Source organism: Pipistrellus hanaki, assembly GCF_964339955.1.
Source record: "Pipistrellus hanaki genome assembly, chromosome: 8".
NCBI classification, from domain to species: Eukaryota; Metazoa; Chordata; class Mammalia; order Chiroptera; family Vespertilionidae; genus Pipistrellus; species Pipistrellus hanaki.
Window position 1 is genome coordinate 86,094,243 of NC_140510.1, and position 20,711 is coordinate 86,114,953.

The 20,711-nt window shown below is 58.3% G+C and overlaps 1 protein-coding gene across 2 annotated transcripts in view; it reads right to left on the minus strand.

The window, feature by feature from the left end:
• Window positions 1–19,503, minus strand: part of GULP1 (GULP PTB domain containing engulfment adaptor 1) — a 91,890-nt gene extending 72,387 nt beyond the window's left edge. Inside the window, exon 1 of one of the 2 annotated variants that reach the window (XM_084892462.1) lies at window positions 19,316–19,503. The gene's annotated coding sequence lies outside the window, so the exon portion shown is untranslated. The remainder of the gene's footprint in view (window positions 1–19,315) is intronic. The other variant, XM_084892461.1, reaches the window with a different exon arrangement.
• Window positions 19,504–20,711: the final 1,208 nt, after the last annotated feature.

A 20,711-nucleotide genomic window follows, 5' to 3' on the forward strand; every position in this document is an offset into this window, starting at 1 on the left:
AACTAAGGCGTATCCAGATGGCCTTCTTCCCAAGGGCTGGTTCTGTCCAAAGCTGACCTCACACCCTTAGTTTCCATCCCCACAGCTGCATTCCTCCGGGAAGCGCCTGTGAGACAGGCCCAATCGCTGACTCCTCTTGGCATTAAAACTGGGAGCCGCTGCCCTGGCCGGTGTGGCTCAGTGGACAGAGCGTCACCCTGCGGACTGAAAGGTCCCAGGTCAATTCCGGTCAAGGGGACTGGTTAATCCTTGGTTGTGGGCACATCCCCCATAGGAGGTGTGCAGAAGGCAGCTGATCAGTGTTTCTAACTCTCTATCCCTCTCTCTTCCTCTCGGTAAAAAATCAATAAAATATATATTTTAAAAAAAATACTGATAGCTATGCCCCTGCGTGCACTAGCACACCAGCAGCGGGGCGTGGAAGGGCTGGGAGAGATTTTACTCTGTTTCTGGCCTCACATTAAATAAATGTGGTAAATGTGTGCAAACAGTGATAACAGAACCCTGCTGAGAGCCACCCACACAGAATCCCTCGGGGCATCTCCTCACGGGTCTGCCTGGTCTTGGGGGAGGGGGAGGGTCCGCTCCAGCCTCCCCATCCCCGGCCCCAGCCCAGAGCAGGGCCCCCGCTCCTGCAGCAGGGACCTCACGGGCAGCTAAGGAGCTGGCCAGACCAGGGCGAGCACAAGCAGAGGGGGCTTTGCTAAACCCAGGGGCCCGGCATCCGGGGAAGGCAGGGGGGAAGGCAGGGAGGAGGAGGGGAGGAGGAGGGAGAAAGGAAAGAAAAGGAAAGAGTACTTTTATCGTGTAAATAAAATCGTTAGAAGGCCTGATTGAATACCTTCGGCATGTTCTGGGGATCACAGGGAGAGAGCCCTTCCCACATTTTTTAAAGTTAAACTTCTTCTAACGCCACTTCTTCAGCATAGACTCGCCCAGGCCGTGGTGTTTTGTGGAAGAGCCACACTCAAGGGGCCAGAGAGCCGCGGTTTGCTGACCACGGAGCTAGAGCTTCATCTTTTCCTCATTTGTCTATTTCTTTCACTAAATGAGAAATGACCACTGCCCTAACCCATCAGAGAAGCATTCACCCTCTGCCCGCGTTCCTCGTACAGTGAGGACCCTGGAGCTCGGAGAAGCCTAGCAAACTGCCTAAGTCACGGGGTGACGTCAGACTAATACAAAACGTTTTCTCTTTTTTAATGTTTCTGTTGATTTTTAGAGAGAGGACAGGAGCGGGAGAGAGAGAGAGACATCAATGAAGGAGATCCCCTGATGGGGATCGAGCCAAGGACCTGGGCATGTGCCTGACCAGGAATCGAACCGTGACCTCTTGGTGCCTGGGTCCATGCTCAACCACTGAGCCAACCAGCCAGGCAGCGTTTCCTTTTAGACTTTGTTCTCTTAAAAAACAACGCATACACCGAATCTATATAACCATTTTATACCCATCACCTCGCTATTCACTTAGAAAATGCAACCTCTCCTAATGTCTCTAACAATCAACCAGGGCACCTTTCCGGCTATCATGCGGGATTTTAAATGCCCATCAGGCATTAAGACCGAAGAGGGGTGGAGACGGGGCAGACAGAAAAGTTGTTTCCTAAGGAGAATGTCCCACCCAAAGCATCCTGTGTCCACACCCATCCGCACGGAGAAGGTCCCCGGGGAAGGAAGCTCCGGAGACCAGAATCCAGTCACCGAGCACTTAGGGGCAAAGCACGAGGTGAACGGGGAGTCTCTGAAAATTCCCTGCAAGAGCAGGGCCTCCGTGTGCACTGGCCACGTGTGCACCAGCCGCGGGCTCCATCTCACGGCCAGACTCTCGGAGTCAGCAGCCTGCCTTCCTGCTGATGCGCAAAGTGCCGGACGCTGGCCGCCATTCAGCGCCGGTGGGTCTTGATCCGGCACCTGGACGGCTTCTGGAACCTGGAGACGGCGCTGTGCATAGATTAAACAGGAGTCCAGAGACGAAACATAATTCTGGAAGGCATTTGGGGGAGCTGAGGAGCTTGGCTGAAGAGACCAGGTTCTTCTTGTCTCGGGACCCTTGCTTTTTATTAACACCAACTGTCCTAGGGTGTGATAGAGAAATACACTTCAAAGGGTGGGGTTTCCTACAGAAGCACCGTCAGATGGGGGAATTACCTCCGTCTGTTCGGGTGTCTGGCCAACAGGAGGCCATAAGAGGTGGAGTAAGATGCCCTGGCTGGCAGCAAGCAATCAATGCAATGCATCCTTTTCAGGTTTGGGGAATGCCTTCAGCCATTCCAGCAGGCAATAACGTATGTGACTCGGCCCTTGTTGAGTCCCCAAGTTCCATCAGCCTTTCGATGAAACTTGCAATTATGACAAACGGAACTGGCTTCGGCACAGAGGACGCTGCTCTCAGGAGCAGGTGCTGGTCTGAAGGCAGAGGCGGCCTTAGCAACATGACCCCGCACTTCCTCCCTCATAGCAGGGAGCACCTTCCCTAAGGGGGAGAGGGGAGTGCTCCCGGGCTCGGTCCTCGCTGCTGCCTCCAGCGATGGAGCCAGACGGTGCTCTCTGCGCAGTCACCGTGAAGCTCTGCCCGAGAAACAGGACGCAGACCCAGCTGCAGACAGAACCTGGGAGGAATGGACGCTGCCGGAGCCAGAGGACACTCAGACCCGCCGCAGGATCGGGGAGGCGGCAGAGGGAGGCTGTTCCGGGGAGGAAGCTCCACCTGTGCGCACCCTCAGGAGCAGCCGCCGCGGAGGCAGCAGGCAGGTGGTCCCTGCGGGCACGCCGGCGCCTCCCGCTGGCACCGCCGGGAAGGACCACGGGAACGGAGATTTTCCACTTCACTACAGCCTGTGTTCCTTAGAACAGCGGCCATCACTCTCATCGGTCCGCAGAGCCAAATACCAACAGGACAACGAATGACATGTCTTTTGAGAACCACTTTTAAAAAATATATATTTTTATTGATTTTTTACAAAGAGGAAGGGAGAGAGATAGAGAGCTAGAAATGTCGATGAGAGAGAAACATCGACCAGCTGCCTCCTGCACACCCCTCACCGGGGATGTGCTCGCAACCAAGGTATATGCCTTTGACCGAATCGAACCTGGGACCTTTCAGTCCGCAGACCGACGCTCTATCCACTGAGCCACACTGATTTCGGCAAGAGAGCCACTTTTTAAAAACTTAAACTTCTTCTAACACCACTTCTTCGAAATAGACTCACCCAGGCGGAAAACCGACCTCTGTGCATGGGCCTCGAGGTTTCCATCGCACTGTTTGTGTGCGCCCACACGTGGCATTTTGTGGAAGAGCCACACGCAAGGGGCCAAAGAGCCACGTGTGGCTCACGAGCCGCGGTTTGCCAACCACTGAGTTAGAATAAGGATCTTCAGTTAAAAACCCCACAAAACGTGGCTCCTGGACTCCCTCGTTCCGCCTCTGGAGACAATCTCAGGATCCAGAGCCACGGACTCTCCATCGAACCCGAGTGACCAGGTCGACGCTGAGCGGTGACCTCGGAGAGCCACTCACCGCAGACGGGGCTTCAGATCGCTCCGGTCAGAGGACAGAAGCGGAGGCTCCGGGGGGTGTGTCTGGCCGCACAGACGCAGGCGGAAGTGTCGTTACAGAGCGGAGTGGGCTGTGACCCCAGCCGATGGGCCCTGGCGCCGGCAAACAGACTCTGAAGAGCCAGGCTGAGCGCGCGGTGGCCATTCTGTGTCACCAGAGGCTGAGAGAGGTTGTTTCGAGGTCTGTCTCCACTGTCCAGTCCCGAGACTCTATAATCAGAGAACGCTAGGGCCGAATTATACTTCAGAGCAAAAAAGCATCGTTACCTGGGAAGACAATGATGAAACGGAGTGGGAACTGGGGTGGGGGGGTGGGGGGGGCAGTAGTTAGAGGCGAGGCAACCTCCCCATCAGAGAGGAAGGATGGCGCCCCTCCCAGCTCCCAGCTTTTAAATCTATCTCTGTGTCTGCTTCCTTTCTTTCCAGTATTTCTCAATCCCCGGCCGCCTCCACTCAGAACGGGTCCGTTCATCTCTTTCCGTGCGGGACACGGAGAAGGGGATCGGATCCCCGCCATGTCCGGCCCCCGCCCATCAGGCCCCGCACACGCCCTCCTCCGGCCAGGGCTCAGGGAGGAAAGGCTCTTTGAAAACCGTGCATTAGCAGAGTCTCTGGTCCCGTGGTCTCCTCCTTTGTCGCTGACATTCGGGGACGAGGTGTGTGCGGCGATCAGAAAGCTCCGCTTCTCCCCTTCCAGTGTCCGGGCTCCCCGAAGCCGGGCCGCTCGCGGAGAAGGAAGTGGAGCCGAAGAGCTGCATCTGTTTATTCATGAGACGGAGGTGTTCGTGTGGGTGGCGAAGGCACCGACAGGGAGACATCTGCTGGTGCCAGCACCGCCGCGCGGGCCACCCCTGGGGCAAAGGCACAAACGGGAAAAGGGGCCCCGGTGGCGTGTCATCGGGAGGAGCAGAGGGAAGCGTCAGCAGACATCCCCGGAAGAGGCCCCACAGCCGCTCCTGTCTCACTGGGGAGAGCCCGTTCGCCGAGGTCTGTCTGTCTGTCTGTCTGTCTTCCTGTTCTGGGAGGGGAGGGGTGGCCGGCAGGGCCGGGAGGAGACAGAGGCCAGAGAACACGAGCTGCTACGGCTTTTCAAACACGCTCTCACCCTCACCCTGGAACCATCACCGTATCCTCCGCTGTCACTGCTATCAGCCATGTTTGCCTGTTACACACCTTTTTATTTATTTGTTTTAAATATATTTTATTGATTTTTTGACAAAGAGGAAGGAAGAGGGATAGAGAGCTAGAAACATGGATGAGAGAGAAACATCGATCAGCTTCCACCAGGGATGTGCCCGCAACCAAGGTACATGCCCTTGACCGGAATCGAACCTGGGACCCTTCAGTCCGCAGGTCGATGCTCTATCCACTGAGCCAAACCGGTTTCGGCGTATTACACACCCTTTTAAAATATATTTATATTTTTTATTGATTTCACAGAGGAAGGGAGAGGGAGAGAGAGAAACATCAATGATGAGAGAGAGTCATTGATCGGCTGCCTCCTGCTCGCCCCCTACTGGGTACGGAGCCTGAAACCCGGGCCTGTGCCCCGACCAGAATCCACCCGTGACCTCCTGGTTCAGAGGTCAACGCTGAGCAGTGAGCCGCCCGGCCGGGCAGCTCCACACCTTTTCACTCGGAGCGGGAGCCGTCATGTGACCGTGATGGATCTCCGGTTCAAGACGGACAGAAACAGCCTCTGGAGCCCACCCGGCCCGCCCAGGGATGGGAACAGAGAGCCTCTGAGCCGGCCCTCCTGTCGGACCCGGGCATTCCTGGCCACGTGTCCTGCGCCCGGCCCCCGGCCTCCTGTGAGCGGGCCACACACACACACACACACACACACACACACACACACGACACCAAGGCCCAGGGTGGCATGGAACTGGACCCAGGGCCGCCCGGGCCCCTCGGGGAGCGGGTGTGGGTGACACGCTTTTTATCTCTGACCCGCAGAGCGAGCAGAGCAGCGAGGGCCTCGGCATGTTTCTGATTTAATCTCCATTGTTGGGAGTATTCCTTACGTCCCCTTCTCCCCCCCCGACCCCTTCCAGCCCCTCCTCCCTCCTCCCTCCTCCCCCTGCCCACTCTGCCGCCTGTGCCCACGGGGCGCACACAGGCACCTGAGCGCCCAGCCCGTCAGCTTACCAAACCAAACAAACCCCATCCCCAGGAGTCAGCCCCCACACCTGTCCACACCCTCTCCTCCCCGGCTGCCCTGCGACTCTGTCACATAAGAAAAACCGCACATCCAGCTCCACTGTCTGCACATTCTCCTCCTGGGCCTGCAAACTGAGCATAAAAACCGAAGCTGAGATAAAAATTACTAATAACGGAAAAGCCAGCCTACCAGAACGCTGTTATTAGACTAAATCCGAAGAGAATGTCTTACATCATGAACATGGATAGTCAACAACAAAGGAGATGAGAAAGCTGACCACACCAAGACAAACAAAAGCCTCACCTTCAAATGGCTTAGAAAAAAATGTACGTACACACGTATGTGGTGTCTGCACATATTACACACACACACACACACACACACACACACACACACTTTGAGAGCACGAATGATAACACACCTGAGATAAGATATTACCAACAGGTTAATGGAAGTAACTTCTTTCAAATGTGTTCCAGGTTTAAAAGGATTTCCAAATCGTTATAAAAAGAAGGCTGGCAAAATATATTTAACCATAAAATAAAATGAAAGTGAAACTGCAAGGTATTTATGTCTTCCTGTTGAAATCCAAAGATCATTCTTATAATACTATCACCATTATCTAAAGGGGGTTCAGAGAATTCACAAAGCTGCTGTCAGGCCTGGCCAGGTGGTTCAGCTGGCCGAGTATCATCCCAATACGCCAAGGTTGCGGGTTCAAGACCCAGTCAGAACCAACCAATGAATGCATAAAGTGGAACAACAAATCCCTCTCTCTCTCTCTCTCTCTCCACCCCCCCTCCTCCTCTCATACCCTTCTTCTCTCTCTCAAATTAAAAATTTACAATTAATGATGAAAACTGGTTGAACTAGAAAACTGGTTTTTTTTTTTCTTACATAATTCCCCTAAGCATAAATATAAATCTCTGACAGAAACCACTAAGAAAATCAAACTTAAAATAATTCTATTTTTGACTAGGCATAACTTGAGTTTCCAAAGGTATGCAAAGGAACAATAGACAAACTTAAATATTTTATTTGTTTCCCTTTTAACGTTTCCATTGTGAAATATAATCGGGAATTCCGCCGCATTCTAAGGAGTACACCAGCCACCGCCGTGGCCTAATATTTCTGGCAGATTTGCATGCCCCAGATTCCCCTAAATTAGACACTATCAGCACAATTCAGCATCACCTGCTTTAAGGGCACACAAACATGCCCTGCACAGACTTTGGGATATATATATACATATATGTATGTATGTATATGTATATATGTGTATATATATATATGTATATCCATCTCCATATTAATAACAGTCTCGGCAGGCAATGGCTCCTTTAGCACCACGCCCTGAGGCTGACCCGGCAGAGCAGGAGGGGAGGGTGCTCAGAAAGCAGGCAGCTGGACGGGACCCCTGGGGGACGGAGTGCTGGTCCCGTCCCAGAGCCGCTGCCACAGACAGCCGCGGGCGGAGCCTGGTGCCGGGAGGCGGCTCTCCGAGGAGCACAGAGTGTGCTGGGTCCCCGGCACAGATGCATGTAGTGTCTGCACATGTTACATACAAAGGTCCCTTAGCCTGCTTTCTATGAGAGACAAATTGCTTAAAAGCGTCAGGAACAGCCTCCCTCATGCTCCCAAATGGGAATTTGCTGGAGAAATCCTACAGAGCTGATCCCACAGGTTCACGTTAAGAAAACAAACATCGCTCATAAGTAGATGACGCACTGGGTGAGCTCCGCCCCCGGATGGAGTTGATCCGAAGGAAAGAGCTGGAAGTCTCGGGCCCATCGCCCACTGCCGGGCTCTCCGACGGGTCCTGAGACCCTCCGGAGAGGAGCCGGCGGCGCCTGAGGCCGGGCTCTCAGCGGGAGGGGAGCCTGGCCTCAGAGGGGTTAAAGCAGCGACACGGGCTGCTGAGCCGGCACCGACCGCTTTTCCCCTCGAACACCGAATTAAACAATGACAGCCACCAGCACCACAGCAGCTGCCGTGTGCGAACAAACCACAGTCATACCTCGCTTTTTGTCCGATCAGCAAAAAAAACTGTGCCACAGATTTTTACAATTAGCTTGTGCGTCATGAGATGGAAAAAGTTGCAAATCGCTGTATCAGACCGTTTAAGACATAGTTAGAAACTCACAATGCCTCCGAACAGTTACAAACACACGACAGCACCTAGGAGCGGATCCCACAGGTTCTCTGAGTCACAAAACAGCGCAGACAGCCAGTCGACGAGCAGTTACAGAAATGCTTAGCATGTCCTCTGTCTGCTCTCCTTCCCCTGAGCAGGAGCAGCTGCCCGCTCCTTTATGGCTGTCTCCTCTCGTTTATCCACTCATTGTAGGGCACACAGCATGATCGAGAAGAAAATCAGTCATCTCATCCAACGGCGAGCATCGTAAAGTCTCCGTCATCCATGGCGGGGAGGGGACAGGAACAGCCAGGGGAGGTGCTGGCGGTGCAGAAAGGAACAAGGAGAGACTAAAATGAAAAGGCCGCGGCCATAAAACCCCTGTGGTTATGGAACTGTAACTCCATTCTCAGAAGAAACACTTCCGATTCCATCTGCCACCATCTTCTACGCACTGTACGCATATCAACACACACACACACACACACACACACACACACACTGAGTGGCCAGATTATTATGACCGCTGAACACATAATAATCACTCAGTGTATATCCTATATAATAAAAGGCTAATATGCAAATTGTCCCCTCGACCAGGAGTTTGACCAGCAGGCAGGCCGGCCAACTGCCCATGTCCCCTCCCCCTGGCCAGGCTGGCCAGACCCCAACCATGCACAAACATACATACACATACTGAGTGGCCAGATTATTATGCGTTCAGAGATCATAATAATCTGGCCACTCAGTGTGTGTGTGTGTGTGTGTGTGTGTATAACACAAGTCTACCGATATATTTAATAGCATTTTAAAAATTACACTGTAAACATGTCTTTATAAAACATATACTGAGTCATACAATCATATAACCAGGTAGTTTATTATATGTTATACATAAAATAAATGCCTGCGCCGTAGCCAGTGTGACTCAGTGGATAGAGCGTCGGCCTGTGGACTCAAGAGTCCCAGGTTCGATTGCCAGTCAGGGCACATGCCCAGGTTGCAGGCTAGATCCCCAGTAGGGGGCGTGCAGGAGGCAGTCAATCAATGATTCTCTCTCATTGTTGATGTTTCTATCTCTCCCTCTCCTCTCCTCTCTGAAATCAATAAAAATATATTTTTAAATAAAAAATGTCCTCAAGTTTTCAAGAGGAGTTATACATTAATATAATATCAATTAATAAATCAAAATGTTTAGTCCTATTTCTCATACGTGGTTATTAGCAAGTGGCATTTTCCAAAACAAACATGTTGACAAGTTGGGGAAATAAACCTGGAATAATGTAAAAGATGTGAACATAAACCCCTGTAATTATGAGCCGAGTGACTGTTAAATTATGCTAATTGTTTATCTTCGGTTGTCGCCACTTCTTAGAGTCTGCTCCCCACATCAGCAATGGAAATGCCAGTGGATGGGACAGTGCCAGCTACAGTATGCTCCCAGGATATTTCCTAAAAATGCAATTTCTGCCTCATTCAGTCTCAGCATGTTCCAGCTCAATCGGGAAGAAACGGGATTTTAGGACTGAACGGCTCACTGCGGCGTAACCACATGCATCATCTTAAATAGTCATAGAAAAGCAGGCCCTGGCCGGTGTGGCTCAGTGGTCAGAACGTGGCTCTCACAGCCACGAGTCCCGGGTTCGATTTGTGGTCAAGAGCACGTACCTGGATGGCAGGCTCAACCCCGCCCCGGTGGGGGCCCCGATGCTGGAAGTAACCAATGGGTGTGCCTCCCTCACATCTATGTTTCTCTCTTCCCCAACCTCCCCTTCTCTCTCTTCCACTCTCTAAAAACCAAAGGAAAAAATATCCTAGGGTGAGGAGTGTCAACAACAAAAATGACTGACTTTAAGGAAGGAAGCGCAGCATGAGGCCCTGCGGCTCCGCCCGGGGCGTGCGGGAGGAGGTGAGGCCAGGAGAGAGCTGGAGCTGCGGTGCAGAGTCCAGGCTGTGGCTGCTGAGGATCGGAGATAAAGCTGGCTTTCCCAGGACCAGCCCTCAGGGGACCGGGTGAAGGCCTGGGGGACAGGCGTGGCCTGGCCATTCCCTCTCCAGCTCCTGCACCTTCCAGCGGCCCCTCCCCAGGCGGGCGGCCCCTCCCGGGGTCAGTTCAGGTCTGCGGACGGATGAGGCACTCCCTCCAAGAGCCTGCAGTCCTGTGTCTGTCCCCCATCGCACAGGGAGAGCCTCCGGGCCTGGCCCAGCCGGCTTCTGGGTCCCGGACAAAGAGCCCGCAGCGATGGCTCCTATGGGATTCCCGGTCATGGGCAGGAAACCAGAGCTGCATGCGGTCTGCCCACTCCCCCTGCTTCCCCCGCTCGCTCCGCGCACTCCGCTGGGAGACCCGGAGCCGCCCGCAGCTCGCCCAGGACGCGCAGAGGTGGGCACGCTCAGGGACACACCGTCCCCCGTGGGCACAGGGAGCCGCACCCAAACCCCGCAGCCTGGGGCCGGCAGCGCCTCCACTCTTCCATTTTCCTGGAAGACAAAAGGCTGGAGCAGGTGCTCAGACCCAGTGAAGCAGGACTCCGAGCCTGTGTGTCCTCGATCCTCTGGGCGGACAGATGGACGGACGGACGGATGGACAGACGGGCCAGCCGCTGGCCCACAGGAGCCTCCGGAAGGTGTTTGCATGAACCACGGTCTGCAGGAGGCAGTGCGGGAATCCCAGCAGCTCGGACCGGCTTCGCACAGAACTGCTGGCTTTCCTGTGTTTTACAAATGTTGTCCCGGGACCGTGGTCGGCAAACTGCGGCTCCGGAGCCACAGGTGACTCTCTGGCCCCTGGAGTGTGGCTCTTCCACAAAACACCACGGCCTGGACGGGTCTGTGTTGAAGAAGTGGCGTTAGAAGAAGTCTAAGTTTAAATAACTTGGCTCTCAAAGAAATGTCAATCGTTGTACTGCTGATGTTTGGCTCTGAGGACGGATGAGTTTGCTGACCGCTGCTCCAGGAGATTGCTCACCCCATCTCAATGCTGATTATCAGCACGGCTGGACCTTAAAAACCTCCTTTTCAGTGTCTCAGTCTACAGACAGCCTGGCCACTCCTGCCGGGTTTCCCGCAGAGCCTGGCTTTCATGGCTGTGGACACACCTGCACTTCCCTCTCCAGGCCAGGCACCCGCCCTGCTTTATCTGTAACGCTCAGCAGAGATAAGCTCCTTTATCAGACTCCCAGCTCCACGTGACTCCGCCTGAGGCTCCTTACAGCTTCTCCAGGCTGCTCACTGCCCAGCACCCTCCCGCCCCCACAGACCTAACCACAAGGAGGTACCAATTGTGGGAGGATTTACGTTTCAAATCACTGCCTTTCTATTGAGGAATGCATTTTCTCTCTCTCTCTCTCTCTCTCTCTCTCTCTCTCTCTCTCTCTCTCTCTCTCGGATAAGGATCTACTTCATTCATTTTTTTTTTCTTAACACCAGGCCCTGCCGCAGCACAGCACCGCAGCAATCAGCAGAGAAGCTGGTTCCAGTCTGTCTGCAGAGATGTATCCCGTTTCCGGAAGGTGCCTTGTGCAGTCTGACACGTGGGGAAATGACTGCATCGGAATCTCCAATCCCAGCCAGGCAGAGCCGTCTTCCCTGGCTCTCTATCCTCCACCTGCGGTAACTTTTCAAAACACGGAGTCTCGCATACAGAGGGCCGCACGGAAAGCATGTGTGAAAGAAGAGCCACATGCTGACAAACTCAGAGACCTAAGATAACCACAAAAGATGGTTTGAAAATTAAATATCTAACTACAGACAGGTCATAGTGGGCAGTCATGTCCTAGGCTGATATTTTCCCTGACAAAGATCAACTTTGATCTTCTTTACTGAGCCCATTGGCCTTCCCACCTCTGAGATAACATATCTGTGAGATGTCTGGGTAACTTGTAACTTCCCTTTTTCCGGAGCCCCTGGGGCACAACCAAATGTGGTGGGCGCCAGGACAGATGCCTCAAATTCCTTCTTTATCATGTAAATTGTCCCTGCATTCACCTGAGTACATGTCCATCATTTTACTTTTTATCCAATCCCAGGGGTTTCCCACCGCTTTGCTTTCTCCCGCCTCCTTACTCCATCACCAATGGATTTCATGTAACCCACCTATGTCCCTCCTTTGATTTCAGTGTATAAATAGAGAAATGTAACCTGCCATTCTCCGGAGCATTATCTCAATCCATTGAGGTTCTGCTTCCCAGCATCTGTCGACAGTTTGGCTCAAATAAACTCACAAAAATTCTTTACAGGTTTCAATGTTTTTTTTTTCGTTAACACATGTCAGCCGAGAAACGTCTGAGACAGGCAGAGTTCATCCACCTCAGAATGAATCCAGTTGGGATGACTGACCCATTTACTGTATTTAAGACTAGAATGTGCTGATTTGAGTAATAAACTATTTTTTACAGAGTAACGGCACTAATTATATCCGAAGTATACGGAACCCAAGTGGGGCAGGAGAGGAGGAAGCTAGGAAAATCCCTGGGAGAGTGGAACGGGGAAACTGAGGCAGGACCTGACCAGCGGGTACAGAAGGTCACCTCCCGGGGGTGCCGCATGGGGCCTCGGGGGTCTGTCAGCTCCAGGCCCAGAGAAGCAGCGAAGTCAGGACCGGCCTCCAGGACGAAGGCCCCTGCCCGGGCACTGACCCATCAGCGGAGCCCGGGACATGGAAAGGGCACCGGGAAGCTGATGAATATTCCACTGAGACCGCCCTGAACACCTCCCCGAAAACCTCCCCTCAACTCCCCTAACCTCCCTCAACCCTTAATCTCCCCCAAACTCCCGCCACTACAAACCCCAAAGCGAAAGGCCCGTCAGCAGACTGTGGCTCTCGAGCCACATGCGGCTCTTTGGCCCCTGGAGTGTGGCTCTTCCACAAAATAGCACGGCCTGGGTGAGTCTATGTTGAAGAAGTGGCGTTAGAAGGAGTTTAAGTTTAAAAAATGGGCTCTCCAAAGACATTTCAATTGTTGTCCTGTTGGTATTTGGCTCTGTGGACTCATGAGTTTGCCGACCACTGGCCTAAAATGTTTATTTCCAATCAGAATGCCACAAAATGAGTGGTGCCCAGTAAACACTGACATGATGCAGCTGGGTCTTGCCAGATCCCGTTCTTTGTCGGCTCCTGGTTCACAGTTACATTTTCCGGAATGAGGGCGGTCACAGTGCTCGTGGCAGATTGGAAGGAAAGCGTGTCCTACCAAACAGGAAGTCCCAGAGGCAGGCTTACCCATCGAGTCACAAACGTCCGTAAAGCCCCCTGCCCGGCAGGCAATCTCACGTTTCCAAACTAACCACAGCCTTCCTGGTCTCCCTAACCAGCAGCTGAGCCCGAACTGCCAGCCTTCATTCAGTGGTGGCTCTTCCCTTAGAAAGGATTAAAGACCGTATTGGCAATAGAATAGTTCTTTTTTAAAAAATATATTTGTATTGACTTCAGAGAGGAAGGGAGAGGGATGGAGAGAGAAACATCCACGATGACAGAATCATGGATCGGCTGCCTCCTGCACGCCCCCCACTGGGGATTAAGGCCACCACCCGGGCCTGGGCCCTGACGGGGAATCTGCACCGTGACCTCCTGGGTGGTAGGTCGACACTCAACCACTGAGCCACACTGGCCGGGCTGTCATAGTTCTAATTCGCTGCTGCTAACAACCGTCAGGCTTCCGTCCTGCACATCAGGCTCACAGTGGAGGCGCTGAGACAGAGACGATCGCGCACAGCACGCCACAGCACTGCTCTGGAATGCCAGCGCGGCTTTGCCGTTTCGGTGGCATTTAGAGAATTTCAGAGACAGCCCATTACGCCGATGGGGTCCTTCACAGTTCTCTCTGACTGCACCGTCCTCCCACTGCGGTGCTCCCCGGGACTAATGTGTCCTCCTCGGGCCGCCGGCTCGGCGTCCGTGGCCCTGCGGCGAGATCGGTCGGCGTCGGCGCCGGGAATGTCTGTGCTCAGAGCGGGTCCTCAGAGGCGGCAGGGAGGCCCCCAGCAGCCCGGGCCTGCGGGGCCATGGCGTCTCGATGGCAGACACACACTGAACCGAGGACCGAGACAAACCCTCACCGACCTTTAAGCCCTTACAGAGCGCTCAGTCTCCTCAGCGAGACGCTCATCAGCGCTGACCAGCCCGTGTTTAACTCACCGCCTGGACATCCAGGCAGAGGAGCCGGCTGGAAATGGCTCTGAGAGAGACCAGGAGGCTAAAGCCACGCTTCGTCTCTCTTACACCAGTGGTCGGCAAACTCATCAGTCAAAGAGCCAAATGTTAACAATCCAGCCGAAAACAGACTCCTGGCCTGGGCCACGAAGTTCCAATCGCACTGTACATGCTCGCCTGCACGTGGCATTTTGTGGAAGAGCCACACTCCAGGGGCCAAAGAGCCGCCTGTGGCCGCGAGCCGCAGTTTGCCGACCTCTGTCTTAGATCAGCTTTTGATGACCCCGAACTTGGAGACTTGCTGCCACAGTACAGATGGCTCCGACTGCCTCTTTTTTAAAACTAAGATGCTGTCTCGATGTAAATGCAAACTGAGAGACAGCGGGGTTATCAGGTGATAAAATGTCACATAACTGTGTGAAAATGCCACTCAGCCCCGTCCTGAGGGACTCGGCTCACAGGCTCTGATGCTCCATCATTCCCTCCCTCCAAACCTCACCAGCAGGTGCTCGGGCATGTGAAGGACCATCGCCATTTCAGCCAGAGCGCGGAGGGCCCCCACCACGCCTCTGCGCGGTGCTGGCGGCTAGGGCGTTCACATTCTCTGCAGTCCTGGGCGGGCCTGCGGCTGGGGTGTCAGGAAACCGGTCGGTTGGCAGCAGCATCTTCTGATTGTGAGAAGACCTACACAATGGCAGGAAAACACTGCCCTTCCACAGGCCCAGCACCTCAAGGCGCCTTACAAACCGTCTGCTCTACTTAAGCAAAGCACAGAGGCCTGAGGGCCGTGGGTGGGGAGGGGAGGGGAGGGAGGAGGGGGAGAGGGGAGAAGGGAGGAGGGGGGAGCTATTAGACTCCTCCCCCGGAGATGAGCTGTGCTGTGTGGTATGCAGACACTCTGGGCCGGAGCAGGGGGCGGAGCAGGGGGCGGTTCCTTTATCTGGGGAGGACTTGGAATGAGGGGCCTGGCCTGGGAGAGACCAGCTATCAGAGAGGGCCTCTTTAACCATCTCAGGGCCTGCGGGCAAACTGCTTCACTAGGCCTCTGCCCTGCCCCCAGGCAGCGACCCTTGGAAGCCCGGAGGCACCTCTATCTGTGTATCTGTATCTTCTAGGTCAAGTCGGCAGCTACCAGCACACAGGAAAGACAGCTCCGCTTGCTAGACAGGTGCACCCCAGAACCACCCAGTGTCCTTAAACGCCTTCGAACACACGTGATCTCTGCAAGGCAGCTCGGCACAGAGCAGCCACCACGGCTGTGACACAGATCCCCCCCTTATCCGTGTCCGGTGAGCAAGCGGCCCCCAAAGCCCCCTAAGGGCACGACGTGTTCCCGGTCTATGAAACCACATCATTCCAGCGGAAACGGAAAACAGCCTTTTTCTCCGCTGGATCACCGGGTCAGCCCGGTCTGCCCGGGAACAGCCATCCCGCGGTGCGCATCGCCAGGGGGGCGGGGAGCGTTCTCTGGGCACGAAGCAAACAGAAAACTCGCCGACAACAGTCTTTTAAAGAAACAAAAACGAACACAAACCGTTTTCCAGCCTCGCTCTGGAACACTGTTTATAAAAGTAAAGGTCTGATTCCAATGTCTTATCTCCCCGCTTGAACGGAACGCGGTTTCTCTGTGCAGAGTCTGTACCCGTGCCCTCTTCCAGGTGAGCATGTGTCACCTCCCACGGGGCCCAGTGAAACGTCCTGACCCCGTCTGCAGGGCGGCCAGCGGCCGGACCCGCCGCCCTGGGCGCTGTTTCAGAAGGAGGGACAGGCTCAGACAGAGCCACACTCTCCTCCGGTCGCAGTGCTGGGAACGAAGGGGTTATTTAGAGCCTGCACCAGTTCTTACACTGGCTCCTGCTGCTGCCCTCGGGCCGTAAGGAAGCCAGCACGGCCACGGGAAAGCAGGTGTGTGCTCCATAAGTGCATTTTCGTCCCCCCAAGTGCCAAAAGCAGAGCCGAACTCTGCAAGCCCATCCGGTAACATCTCAGAAAGGAGAGCCGAGCTGAACGCCGAAGGGGCCGGGGACAGACACAAGATGAAACGCCGATGAAGGAACGTGCTGATGGCTCTTTTCTGCCGGGAGAGTGACCCAGCTTTCCCCGTCACCGAGCTCACCGCAGGCTCCGATGTGAACACGCACTGCCCCGCCGTCTCACCCGGCGATGGCTGCGGCCGACACGCTAACGCCATGTGAACGGCGGGCGAGCCCCCCTCCCGTGTGCTCCCCGGGGGAGGGACTACGTGGCCTCCGGTGTGTGACCTCTGTGACCTCCGGTGCGTCCGGGAGCCCGCCGAGCCCAGCCCCGGCCGTCCGAGCCGGACAGCCGATGGACACGATCTGGACGTTGGACGCTCAGGCGCTGTGGTGCCGGGCAGGAAGGCCTCTTCCCCTGCGAGGGGCAGCGGGGACATCACGGAAGCCCGCGGCCGGGGGACCGGCCGTCCACCCCGGACACTCCCATCGCGGCTCCCCACCCAGAGGAGGTGCAGGCCGCGCTGTGCGCTGACCCACGCCTGCCCCAGCACCCCCACCCCAGCGGGCCTGTGCCCCCGAAAGGACAGACTGTTTCACTCCGTAGAAGCAGGATCTGTGAAGACAGGCTCCGGCTCCGGGCTGCTCCGGGCTCAGGAGCAGAGGGCCCGGCGTGCTGCCCTGTGTGGTGGGGGCACTGGGATCCCCGATGCTGCCCCTGCAGGAGGAGCCAGGAGAGCCTGCACCAGGGCCCTGCCCGCCCACAGACAGGCAACCAGGCACAGGTGTGGGGACTGGGATCCCTGGATGCTGCCCGCCCACAGACAGGCGGCCGGCCCCGGGCTGTGGGGACTGGGATCCCCGGATGCTGTCCCTGCAGGAGGAGCCAGGAGAGCCTGCACCAGGGCCCTGTCAGCCCAGACAGGCGAGCCGGCCTGGGTTGTGGACACTGGGATCCCTGGATGCTGTCCCCACAGACAGGCGGCCGGCCCCGGGCTGTGGACACTGGGATCCCCGGATGCTGTCCCTGCAGGAGGAGCCAGGAGAGCCTGCACCAGGGCCCTGTCAGCCCAGACAGGTGAGCCGGCCTGGGTTGTGGACACTGGGATCCCTGGATGCTGTCCCCACAGACAGGCGGCCGGCCCCGGGCAGTGGACACTGGGATCCCCGGATGCTGTCCCGCAGACAGGCGGCCGGCCCCGGGCAGTGGACACTGGGATCCCCGGATGCTGTCCCGCAGACAGGCGAGCCGGCCTGGGTTGTGGACACTGGGATCCCTGGATGCTGTCCCACAGACAGGCAGCCGGGCACGGGCTGTGGACACTGGGATCTCCGGGTGCTGTCCCACAGACAGGCAGCCGGCCCCAGGCTGTGGACACTGGGATCTCCGGACGCTGTCCCGCAGACAGGCAGCCGGCCCCGGGCAGTGGACACTGGGATCCCCGGATGCTGTCCCGCAGACCGGCGGCCGGGCACGGGCTGTGGGGACTGGGATCCCCGGATGCTGTCCCGCAGACAGGCGGCCGGCCCCGGGCTGTGGGGACTGGGAACCCGGATGCTGTCCCGCAGACCGGCGGCCGGGCACCGGTCCCCGTTAACTCCGTGACCCACATCGCTGCCCCGGAGGAGCCCTCGCCGCGGTGTTCCTCTCAGGGGGAGCCATCTGCTCACAGCCCGGCCCCCGCTCACCGGCCACGGAAACAAAGGAGGTCAAGGTCCAGGGAGGGAAGTTTCAGCAAGTCCCCCGCTGAGGAGGCGAATGCAACAAAGTGTGCGCTCCCCACGGGCCGGCTGCTCCGGCCTGGGCAACCCCCAGCCCGGCTCTGCGACACAGCCGCAGCACTCCGTGTCCGTTCACTTTTTAAATATATACATTTGTATTGATGTCAGGGAGGGAGGCAGGGAGGGAGGGAGAGAGAGAGATGACACATCGATGATGAGAGAGAATCACGGACCGGCTGCCTCCTGCACGCCCCCAGTGGGGATGGAGCCTGCAACCCCGGCCTGTGCCCTGACTGTGTTCAAACCCCTGACCCTCTGGTTCACAGGTCCACGCTCAACCCCTGAGCCAGCCGGTTCTGAGCTGTTTAGTTTCCTTTTTTCCCCAAAAGGTGGATCGTAGTCAGTGAAACACTCACCGCAAAAGAAACCCCTGTTCAACCCCAGCACCCAGCAGCACCCAGCACCCAGCACCCAGCGGCACCCAGAGGCTCCCGGCACCCAGAGGCTCCCAGCACTCAGCAGCACCCAGCACCCAGCACCCAGTGGCACCCAGCACCCAGCGGACCCAGCACCCAGCACCCAGCAGCACCCAGCAGCTCCCTCCAAGGACGGGGCAGGCTTCCCTGCTCCTCAGCCCGGCTCCGAGCGGCTCCGAATGGCTCCCGGGCTGGGCCGCCAGCCTGGCCCCCCTCGGGGCCGCTCAGGGCCCCCCCAGGCCGGTCCGTCCCGCAGCCCCGGGCGGCGGGGCTCTGGGGGTTTGGGGGGCGGACGGAGGGGAGGCCGGCGGGCGGCGGGAGACCCGCAGACGGACCCTGTCCACTTCCCCTCCCAGCGGTCCCCGCCCCGGCCTCCCCCGGCCCCCAAGGCCCCGGGCGCCCCCACGGGCACCCCTCCGCCCCCACGGGCACCCCTCCGCCCCCGCAGCGCCCCCTCTGCCCGCAGCGCCCCCGGCCAGACAGGACCCTCCCCATCCCCCGGGCGGCGTCCTGCCCCCAAAGCGCCCCCCCCCCCCCATGGCCATGGCCGGGGCTGGTCCCTCCCGGCGGCCGGGGTGTCCGCGCTGAGCTCCGGGGACCCACCCTCCGCCCGGCCGGCCCCCTCCCCGGCGGCCCCGGCAGCGGAGCGCCCGGAAGGCGGCCGGGTTCGGGGAGCCCCGAGGCGGGGTTCGGTCCGGGGAGGAGGCGCGGGGGAGCCGGGCTGGGGGGCGGGAGACCCCGCCACAGGCACCCGCCCGGCCGGCCCGGCCGCCGCAGCGGGGAGGCTGCTCCGCAGAAGTTTCCCTCCTCCCGGCCCCCGCCGCCCGCCGAGCCCGGGCCGGGGCTCCGCGCGGGGTCCGGGGCTGCGTCCCCCTCCGGCCCCCACACCGCGGCCACAGGTCCGGCCCCGGACCCGATCCCCGGACCGATCCCCGATCCCCGATCCCCCGGCCCCGCGGTCCCCGACCTGCGCCCCGGACCCGATCCCGATCCCCGGACCCGATCCCCGATCCCCGCCCGGCCCCCTCCCGGCCGCGCCCCCGGAGGTGCGGGTCAGCCCCCGGCCGGCGGGCGGACTCGGGGCCCGGGAGGCGGCGCTCCCCGCGGCCGGGACCCCTCGATCGCGCCCCCCCCCCCCCGTACCTCCTCCTCCGCTGCCGGGCCGGGCGCCCTCCGCCGGGCTCCTCTTCCTCCGCTCCCTCCGCTCCTCCGCGGCCTCCGGGCTCCGGCTCCGGCTCCGGCTCCGGCTCCGGCTCCGGGCTCGGCCGCGAGCGAAGTTTGCGCGCCGCCCGCCGCGGGCCGGGCCTCCTCCCGCTCCTCCCGCCGCTCCGGCTCCGGCTCCGCTCCCTCCTCCTCCTCCTCCTCCTCCTCCTCCGGCTCCTCCTCGTCCTCCTCCGGCCCCGCTCCTCCGCTTCCCGCGCGCCCGGAGCCCGGAGCCGGGACGGGACCCGGGGCGCCCCCTCCCGGCCGGAGCGGGACTCGCCGCCTCCCTCCCGCGGCGCCGCCGGGTCCCCGGGGACCGGGCCGAGGGCGGCGGGACGGACGGGAGGCTCCGGCGGAGGCGAGGCCCCACCTTCCCGGCTCCGCGGAGACCAGACCCGGGCCGCTTCCTCCGGCGCCTCCTCCCCCGGGCGCCCTCCGCCCCCGCCTCCGCCTCCGCCTCCTCCTCCGCCTCCGCCCTCCGCTCCGGTCCCAGAGGTGGGAACCCGCCGCCGCTCCGGAGAAGCAAGAACAGGATCCCATTCTCCTCTCCTCCAGCCAGGACCCAGGACCCGGGACCCAGGGCCCAGGACCCCGGACCCAGAGCCCAGAGCCCAGAGCCCAGGACCCCGGGACCCGGGACCCAGGACCCACCAGGAACCAGAGCCCACCGGTACCCAGAGCCCAGGACCCAGACCCCAGGACCCAGGACCCAGAGCCCAGGGCCCAGGGCGCAGCAGTCACAGCTGCTCCCACCTGCACAGACCCCCTTGAGGGTCCCTCGTTTCTCTTCTCTAAACGCAGCCCGGTCTCCGCACTCTGTGGAGTTTTATTCTGTTTGTTTTTAATGAAAACGGCCTCGGCCACCAGACCTGCCCATTGGGCCGAGGAGGTGTTACCAGGAGCCCTGGCCCAGGGACAGACACCGAGCCTCCTGCCCCAATCGCCTGGGGGGGGGGGGAGGGCAGGGGGGCCGCCTGGAGGCCTCCTGAGAGGGTGAGGATGAGCGGACTTCACCCTTCACCGGCCTCGGAGACGGCTCAGAGGGACTGAGCCTGTACCGCATTCATCGGCGTCGGGGACCGGCTCAGAGGGACTGAGCCTGTGCTGCATTCACCGCTCGGAGACGGCCCAGGAGGGACTGAGTCTGTACTGTATTCACCGGCATCGGGGACCGGCTCAGGAGGGACTGAGTCTGTACTGTATTTACCGGCGTCGGGGACCGGCTCAGGAGGGACTGAGTCTGTACTGTATTTACCGGCGTCAGAGAACGGCTCAGAGGGACTGAGTCTGTACTGTATTCACCAGCGTCGGAGACCGGCTCAGAGGGACTGAGTGT